The following is a 10318-nucleotide window of genomic DNA, read 5'->3' as shown; positions in this document are numbered from 1 at the left end:
ACAGTTACATAAAATCTGTAACGTGGTTATACTTTCTTCAACTTCTAACCGAATTAGAGTATATTGCAGTTGTTCTTGTATCCGAGTGTCTCTTTTTGACAAGTTCGCATTCGAACTGACGTGGAAATTACTTCGTAAGAATTGTCGTTACTAATACTGGCCGCTTTGGAAATGTGAATGTGAGGTTTCACACTTCCGCACTTTGTGACGCAGAAGCGACGTATAGTTTGTACACTGTAGTCCATACAATTCACTCATGTATTCACATGAAAAATTGATTATATCGTTCACTATATCATCATTTGAACAACTACATTGAACTATTATGCCCCAGGCTTGCCCAAAAAAGGCTATAACAGATAGCGAATGTATATATATGTTTTATCGATGGCAGTCCGACCAATCACCAACAGTCCTTAGTATGGATTTCGACAACGAGTGGAGGTTTGGATCTGTCCCGTCACAATTTCGAAACAGAAGATGTCAGTCAGCATTAAAATTGAGTTGCCTTCGCGTCTTCTTTAACTTTCGACATGGAGTTCAATGCAGAGATCGATTTCGTGCTCGTCAGTAAAATATCAACTATGTTTCACCTGTTCATAACTGTCAGCTGAACAATATTGTATGTGTGATGTGAATGTCAACTGTCGCGCAAATACTACATGTCGACGTTTAGTAAAACATGTCTTGATATGTGTGCATCGATGCAAATTGTTTTAAACCCAAAAGTACAGCGCCCTGTATGTTAGGTAAAATGGATGACAGCAAGACAAGAATGTGTCTGTGTTCTTCATTAATCTGAATTAACCAGTTCCATGCTGAATTCTGAAATTCCCATAGATTTAATACACAGGCCGCCAGGTTCCCGTAAGGAATGGGTTAAGCTGTCAAACGTTCATGCAGATATTCATGATTGATTTTCTGTTGCAATTATTCACTGATTGTTCTGATCCGTTCACCCACGACCGTATGATTATTGGCATCATAATTTGTTAGCACAAAAAGCACTGGATGCTCAGACTTGCTCTTCAAGCCATTGCAATCCCTAAAATATCTTTTCTGAATTTGACTAGTATGATGATGATGATGATGATGATGATGATCCACAGCATCAGTATAGTGCCACACATCTGTGTAGAAACATTCAAAAGCGAAGCATGTGTTTCAGTTTACGTCAAACTCCGTCCTATAAAGTTAGATATAAATACATACATTTCTAAAATAACGTAACAATTTCAAGCATCTTCATGAAACAACGTTTTCACATTGTTTCACTCTAACTAAACTGGATATCATCATTCTAGGATGTTGGGGTCTGATTGACTGATTCATATAAAGTTTCCTCTACAGAGTTCCCGCTGTTTTATCCTGAAACTCACATAAGTCAGAATTAGACTATACATGTAATACTTTTTTTTTAAACAACGCATCGTGATAAAAAAATGATGGTTGCAATTCAAAAGAGTCAGTTTGGGTCGAAGTTTATATAATCAGACACGAATATTCTTAGAGCTGTAATGTATAGGGCATCCTGCAAAAGACGTCTAAATTTTCTGTCAAATTATATCAAAAAAGATCACATGAAATGAATCCAAATGAAAGTGAGATGAGAGGAAATGTTGACTCCAATGTGAGATGTATCATCCGCCAAACACCCACCTGTGTATTCCGGGAATTTCCTCTTTTTTCACTCTCGACAAGTCCTTAAAGAGGATTGAGGACAAAAACGCTTCCATTTCGGAGTTTGACTCGATATTTTTTTACAATAGGGACACCCTGTCATCATGGGCCGTACTCGTGAGTAATTGGATTGTAACAACGAGAAATTCTCTACCGTAGATATGCAAACGAAAATAAATAAATATGAATAAAAATAATGAACGGCTTGCTTGTAAAGAACACACTCTGTTCAAACATTTGATATGAAGGCATAATCCCGAAAAGGAGTGTTGGTGATAAGTATCAGAATAAATTTACTGATTTCCTCCATAAATATCTGGGACTTGCCAAAAGGGTACCGGGCTTTGACATGAAGATCGTGCCATTCTGTAGCGTGTGTGCGTGTGTGCGTGTCTACGTGTGTGTGTGCTTTTGTTTTGTATTGTCTCTATGTTTCACGAGAGTACTTTTCTCATTTTCTCTGTGTTTGGTGAGCTTGTCACCTCCATCGTACATAGGAAATTTAAAGACATATCAGTGAAAAAGTCCCACCGACAGTGAACAGTTTTGTCCATTGAATCTGCACACTTCTTCCATCTGATATTCTTCCTCTTCTGCTCCGTGTGATAGACAGAATCTTTTCTGTAGGCCTATTTGTTTTTTAACACCAAATAATTTCCTATAGTAACACACTCCCGATATATACCGCATATCTGTTGTTGTAGCCTTCACTGAAGACTTTCCTGACTTAACTCGTCTGTGACCCTGGTATTCCTGCTAAAAACTTGGTTGGTGATGATACCCGTAGGTATACACCGGCGAGGAGTTAAAGGAGAACTCCGGATGATTTTCAGATTTTTTCATTTGAATAACGATAAATTAGTTATACTGAGGACATAGTTTCAGAATTTGTGATATTTGAGATGAAGAATAAAAATATTTTCAACATTTAGAACAAATTGCAATGAACAAGGATGATGACATAGCAGAGTCACCATAAGAATGCATGAGTTGGGATTTAAGGAAGCAGAACAAAAGAAGAAGGCATGCATGGATTATACACAGGTGAACTCGCAAGCAAGTGGTATTGTAATGGAATTACACTGCTACATTTCTGAAATATGTGAACCTCCTATGTCATCATCCTTGTTCAGTGTAATTTGTTTAAGGTTTTTCAAAATATTGTTTCTTTGCTCAAGAACCACAATAAATTCCACAAATCTATACATGGAGTTGTCGATTTATGAACTACATGATGTGAAATTATGAAAATCGTCTGGAATGTCCCTTTAAAGTAAAAGCTCCTTGACGACAGACTAGCCTTCTAACTACCACAGTCCGATTGTAGTTCAACTTTCGTTTTTCTGTCTGACCTGGGGAACCTTGTCTCAATCCCCAAATTCTTATTTAAAAAAGGAGGAAAAAGAATCAAAAGAGTTCGAAACACAGACGGGCAAAACTCAGTTTAAGCATGTTAAGAGAATATAGTTTTCCTTCCTACGTAAACACATAACTTGATGATGTAATTTATGTAGCTTGTGAAGCAGCATTGAAATGTGGAACTGAATAAAAAAAGAAAATCAGTGCATTTTTTTCGACAATCGACTGCCATTCGATGCTATCAGATGTCATAATTCTGTGGTATACAGACAGAAATGCCTTCAGTGTGTTGTTATTATTAATATGTAGAATGTGTTTTTTTTTTTTGCTAAACTCTATTGGTCATTGGCGAAGCCGAGCAACAAAACCTCAAGAAGGCATTTTATACATAGAAGAACATAATTATTTTTTACACCATGTCTTACCCACCTCCAACGAATCCTGTGAATAACTGGATAATGGTAATCAGGAACATGCCGTATATATTACAAATGTTATTGTAAAATAATGCTGTTCATTCAGTAGCTCACTATGAGTGAAATGTACAAATGTAAATGAATAAAAAAAATGCAAAGGAGCATTCCTTTAAAACTGAATTCACGTTTCAGGATCTGATTTTCTTGTTGAGTAGAATAAGTTGATGATATGCGAAATCCACATTGAACAATTTGAAATGACTACAGGGGGTTATGGACGACCGGCAGTAACTCTTCCTCACCCCCTTCATCGTTTATAAAATGAGAGTGGGAGAAAGAGAAAAGAAATCACATTAAAGGACAAGTCCACCTTCATATACATAAGGATTGAGAGAATGCAGCAATATTAGTAGAACACATCAGTGAAAGTTTGAGGAAAATTGGACAATCCGTTCAAAAGTTACGAATATTTTAAGTATCTGCGCAGTCACTGCTGGAAGAGAAGACTACTACAGTGTATGATGTCACATGCGTACAACTATAATAAATAAGGAAAATAAAAAGAGAATTTCACAAAACTTTACTTTTTGAATAAAGTGCACATTTCTTCGACTTGCTACTGACGTATGTTAAGGGTAATATTATTCCCCCTGCCTTCTGAAAGAGAGAAGTCGAGTGTTCTTTTGTTATGCGAGAAAAATGGAAATATATTGAATTTTATTTTATTCTTTCTTTATATCGTTGTACTCATGTGACATCACAAGCTATATTAGTCTTTTCATCCAGCCGTGACTAAGTAGAAACTTCAAAAATTCATAACTTTTTAACGGATTGTCCGATTTTGCTCAAACTCTCACTGATGTGTTCTACTAATATTGCTGCATTCACTCAACCCACATGTCTATGAAGGTGAACTTGTCCTTTAATAATTCAAAGTTGTGATATTTTTATAAAGTTGGCGGAATGAAGACACTGCTTTTGATTGCAAATGTATTGTTGTGTCAAATAAGTTTGGCGCAATTAAATTCAACTTTTCGTAGTATTGTCACTATATGTTATCCATGATAAAGGAGGAATATTGTTTTATGTTGAATGCTGTTTGCTGTATGCGATAAGTGATATTATCAGAATATGTCAAATGGAGTAAATCCAACCTAAATCTTATTTCATTTCATTTCATCATAACATATAGGGGCATTTGATTACATACATGTTAATTTCTTAATTGTGAGATGATCAAAAATCTCAGTAAACACTCATAAGCCATTTTCACTGACAGTGCCATATTGATGTAGTTAGTGATTACCTCTTTCCATTAACAATTCTTTAATCAATGCAAATAAATAAGCTTGCTTTAAAAGCAGGACAAAAATTCTGCTTTATCTTACAATTATTTTGGAACAACTGACGTTAAGAAATCATTACACCTAATTCTAAAGCACGACTTACATTTTCCTTGATTGTACAAAACACAAGTAGGACCATACGATAAGAATACTGCAAGACATGGAACTCCATAGTTCAATGCATGTTATTAGATACAGGGTTCCAGAGGGAATTCGGAAGAGTAAAACAGTTGAAATCATTAAGTTTACAACCCATTTTGCCTTCCTTTCAGTATATACTTTGAAACTCATTTATAGAAACCTGATTGGAGCCAAACTGATTAAATGACAGCAGCACATCAGTCCAAGTTTGAGCAAAATCAGGCAAGCATGGATGCTTACGATTCAAGGTTGTTAAATGTCATTAAGTTTGATTATGGAATGGAGACTTCAAAGTTTTGGTCGTTGTCGCCATTAATTAGACTGTGACTACCACGTAAGAACAAAGCGTTCGTCTTCGTGATCTTTTATGATGACAAATCAGATAGGTTCATGGACTACAGGTATTTTTTTAAGAGGAAAAGAATACACGGTTAGTGACACGATCAAATATTCCGAGCTGTCCAATGACACCACGCGATCTTATGTGGTGATAGCTAAGTGGTTTCAGTCCGGCCCTATTTCACTCAAGTCATTCCTCATCTTTCACTTTTTGACTTACTGTGCTCAATTCTTGTAAATGTTCCCTCCTTTTTTATAATTTCTCGAAATAGAGAATAAAGAACAGAATAGAAAAATATAACGAAATGAGACGGTAACGCGTTTCAACAATATGGCCATGTTCCATATGCGAAGAGTTTCATCACAAAATAGGTTCAATGCCATTTTCAAACCTTTTAAAGTAAGTCCATCACTAGATACAGCAAAATAAAACCTCTCCAGTGTGACCTCGCATGTGACATAACAAGGAATATTCTTGAAGTTATGATTAAAGATATCCCCTATTTCTTATCAATTTCTTTGTTTTTTTTTAAAGCAGATTTATATCGCAAATATTTCAATTTAACATGTAAGAAGTTGGCTCCTTTTGTAATAAATCTCTTTACATATTACCATGGATTTTATCATTGCAGAAATGATTCTACTCTGGCCAACCGATGAACGTAGTGCGCGCATGCATAGCAATGGTCAATCGTTTAAAATTAATTTATGATTTATAAGCAAATACAGGGCGGGGGGGGGGGGACCGACAAAAATAAATGAAAGCACCCTTTGGAAATTATTTGCCGTTCCTTACCATTTCTTTGCTCCCACGTGTTTACACTTTTTAATCACCTTCATATCATCAGAAAACTTCCCTAACTTCCATCGTGCATATTCTAAAACTTAATAACAAAGTGTATCATGATAAAAAATGGTTCGCATCGAGACAAGGTAATAAATATCATGTTCATATATTGTGTAATCAGTTCAGTTCATGTCACACGCTCAAAAGTACATCCATTACATATTATGGCTCTTCATTTTTTGTTTTGTTTTAAGTCTGTCTTCATTTCAGTGAGACGACATCATACTGCGCCCTTCACAGCAGTCATACCCGGTCACATAATTGCGAGAGCAAGTTGCTTATGAAAGCCGACAGACGCGGGTGTTCGGGCTGGTGAAGCCGGTCATAGGGGCGTGTCGGGGCGTAACGTTCTATAAGGGGTGTGCAGCTCGGCGGGACCGCCCCGGAGAAGGTCCTGTCTCGCTAATTTCAAGCTGTTAAAACTTTTTGGGAAAAAAAGGAGTCCCAATGTTCACTATCATTACTACACAATACTCGTTAAGCATACTATCATATAGTCGAAGCTCCCGGCGTCATATTCCTTTATTTGTACTACTCAGTATATAGTTCCTCGTCAAACTCCGAATACACTATAGGAGCTCTCAAACAAAACCAGAGCAAATTTCTGATAATGTCATCATATATATCAGTAACAGCGAGACATGAAAAACCCGAATTTGGCTGAAACACATAAAGTGAAGATGGAGGAGGCTATAGGCGTAAAAATTAAAGTTATACTATCAAACAGTAGAAACAAAATCTCCGAATTTTAGAATAATGCTTAATGAGTTCATAGTAGTGTAAACACACACACACACACACACACACACACACACACACACACACACACACACACATACACACACACACACATACTCACATACTCATAGTAAACATATACATACACTTATATGTGTATATATATATATATGTATATATATTATATAAATATATATGTGTGTGTGCGCGTGTGTGTGTGTCTGTGTATAGTTTTTAGATTTAGACTTAGATTTTAGACTTAGATATCTTATGTATGCATATGTGTGTATTTATAGATATATAATATTGTATATATATATATATATATATATATATATAATTTATATATACAAAAATTACACAGATTGTTGCTTCCTACACACAAATGCCAGCAGAGAGGATTATGATACAAATACACCAACACAAACATATACACATGTATAATATACACGCACACACACATACACGTATATGGATAATGATGTATATGATATATATCACATAATACGTATGTATATATATTTTCCATGCGTACTCAGTGTTCGACTAAATCGTACTAGCTTGCATAGGAATACATATCTCCATAGTTCGGACGAGATACACACATCATGCGGTAAATAAGAGATGTTATGGGAGAAGACGAACGGGGATATTTTTGAACTTCCTGTTTTTGATGGTAGGTCGACACGGCACCCCGCGGCGTGTTTCCCCATCTCGCACGGTTACTATGGCTCAATGGGAAGCGGTGCTTTAAGGACAGGTATAAGACGGATTTACACGATATATACCGGCCGAATGGAGTCGCTTTATCCTGTCTATTGTATCAGCTACAAGCAATCAAAACTACTCGACGACTTAAACAAAGTAAACAAAAAAATAAAAGAGGGATGTTTGTGCCGATTATTTTTCTCCCGGACGGTTTGTTTAATTGTCTCAATGAACTTCCTATTGTAAGTGGTGAATCGTCAAGGGAAGGTGCATTAAAATCTAAATGATAATGTAGTTTGTTTTGATTATTTAGTTGATACTGATTTCAACATTCTAATAGTTTCAGACTTTTGTTTTATCTATAACCTCCAGTTTTGCGTGTGACGTTTCTGGTTTGTACCATGACTCTATAGATCTTTATCGGACGGAGTTGTTGTTCAGGACAAGTCAATACAACATAGACTTCCGATAATTAACATCTACCTGAATGATGCAAATTTCAAGTACTAGTAGTGTCATACAATTCCTGTGGTCACTGTTTCCCGAAGATCCTCAATTTTAATTTTTCCCTAAACCTAGAGTCGGTCGGGTGACATTTCGTAGAGAGTCGGCAGCATGAAGAATGGTCAATCCTGCTAGCGGAACGATTAACTGCTCATTAGAATCAATAGCTAAATTGAAGGCAGCTTTAAGACCCTGATCACAGGTGTCGTTTGATTGTATTTACAGTTTTAAAAAATGGCTGCATGGTAGCACATTCTATCATTGTTCGTGATGCTATGTGAAAATAAAGTCATGAAAAGACTGCTGTTGAAAATTGTTGCAACTGATTCACACAAGTTAAACTGGTATGTCTGTGACCGAATTCACCATGCTAAATTTTCACACAGACAACTGACAGTTCTGGAAGAAACCAATTCTAATCAATGCCAATATTTATTCATCGGATGTATTAAAAGTAACAGCATATGTAAAAAAAAAAGATGAAAGCTTGAATGTTTTTATCCTCTTGAAACTCACTATAAGGATCACTCAGTAAAGTTTGACAGTCTTATAAGATTGAACCACAAAATGTTTGAGCAGTGTCTTTACACCGAAGACTACACATGGGAACAGTACTTTGAACCAGATTGCTTGGAATGTGCTTTCATTTTCGAATTGAGTCGGTTTTTTTAGAATTTAGGTCGGTCATAGCCGAAGTGAGGCTTAAGTGATAAACACAGTGCTCTGCAGGTTTAGATACAATATTAGGTGGTAAAACAAACACTGAAATGATTTCAAAGTGGGTTTATATTCTTGTTCAGCAATGCCAAGGGTAGAATCTAGCTTACGTCCTTATTTCAAAATCGAGTAGAATAATAGATTATGCCATGCCTAGGATGATCATCGATTTAATCTATCAATCTGTTGGTGCGAAATTGGCCTATAGAAGTAGAGAAGAAGAATATCAAATTGTAAAGATTTGACCAAGTTTTCCACACGAGTGTACGCCACGAGCTCGACACCCTACGAGTCATACAGTCCACGAGCTGGACAATAGGTAAATAAGGCCCACGAGTTAAACGGTCCACGAGATAGACACCAATAGACAAAATCAATAAGGCTTCAAGCTATAGACACTCGGAAAATACGGCACGCGTACATGAGCCCGACGCTTTATAGGCAAAAAATAATCAACCAAACAAACAAACAAACAAAACGCACACACACACACACACACAAACATAAGCTTAAACATAAACTTACATCACGTACTTTGATTTAGGGTTAAACCAGTGGACGTTTATTTTACGTAGTGTCAACTCGCGGGCCTGTCTTATTTGGTGCCCAGCTCGTGGGCTGTGTGACTCGTGGACTATATGAATCGTGGGTGCATGACTCACGAACTCTTTTTCAATGGTCCAAGCTCTTGGGCCGTATGACTCGTGGGTGTCGAACTCATGGGATGACCCCTTCCACGAAAGCAGTTCTAGGTTTGAACTCCTTCACTTTTCAATGAGACGTTGTCTGGTATAGTTCCCCTAACAAGAATTATTTCAATTCGCTTAAACATTTGCACTTCGTGTGTGGAAACAAGTAGGACTGTACTGTTAGCTAAATGTTGTTCAGAAGTCTTAAAGCCGTTTTAACCATTGAATCTACACTCTCACAGATCTTTGTGAAAAATTGATGCTATTTCATTTCAATTCATTTTATTTGACGTCATGTAATTTAAATATATCATGTTGCATCAACATCAACTGTGCTTTTAATCTGCTAGCTGACAGAAATAAGAAATAATTAACAATGGAATCATTAATCATTATTTTACATTATAATCAGGTACATTAAAAGAGCGACAAAACATCTAGATGAGATCACAACACTATAAGAAATATCCTAAATGATTCGAACGCAGTTCAGGAAGATTATTACCTCCTTCGTCTATAGTCCTATTCACAGAATGTCTCGACCACTTATAGGTGTTCTCACCTTTTGTTACATATTTCTGTACGTGAGGCAAAATTAATACTAGCTATCGAGAACCAAACCTCATATGATAATACATATAGTGATATTTTGGTCGGCCGTTTGAAAGGATACGGTGATCTACTACTATTAAATTTCGCGGTCACTTTGTTTAATGTTTCTTCAAACCCCAAGAAAGAGAGGAAGTGGCAAAATATGCTCTTTCCTTAATTTTTTCCTCTTGCTTCCCTTTCGTGGTACACAAGACGCTGGCGATCCCTTTTTTTCTGCCGTGT

The sequence above is a fragment of the Diadema antillarum genome, unplaced genomic scaffold, assembly GCF_040938485.1.
Source record: "Diadema antillarum isolate AM-2024a unplaced genomic scaffold, OU_Dant_1.0 scf00000069, whole genome shotgun sequence".
Taxonomy (NCBI): Eukaryota; Metazoa; Echinodermata; class Echinoidea; order Diadematoida; family Diadematidae; genus Diadema; species Diadema antillarum.
The sequence above is the reverse complement of the archived record's forward strand: the minus strand, read 5'-3'. Positions refer to the sequence as shown.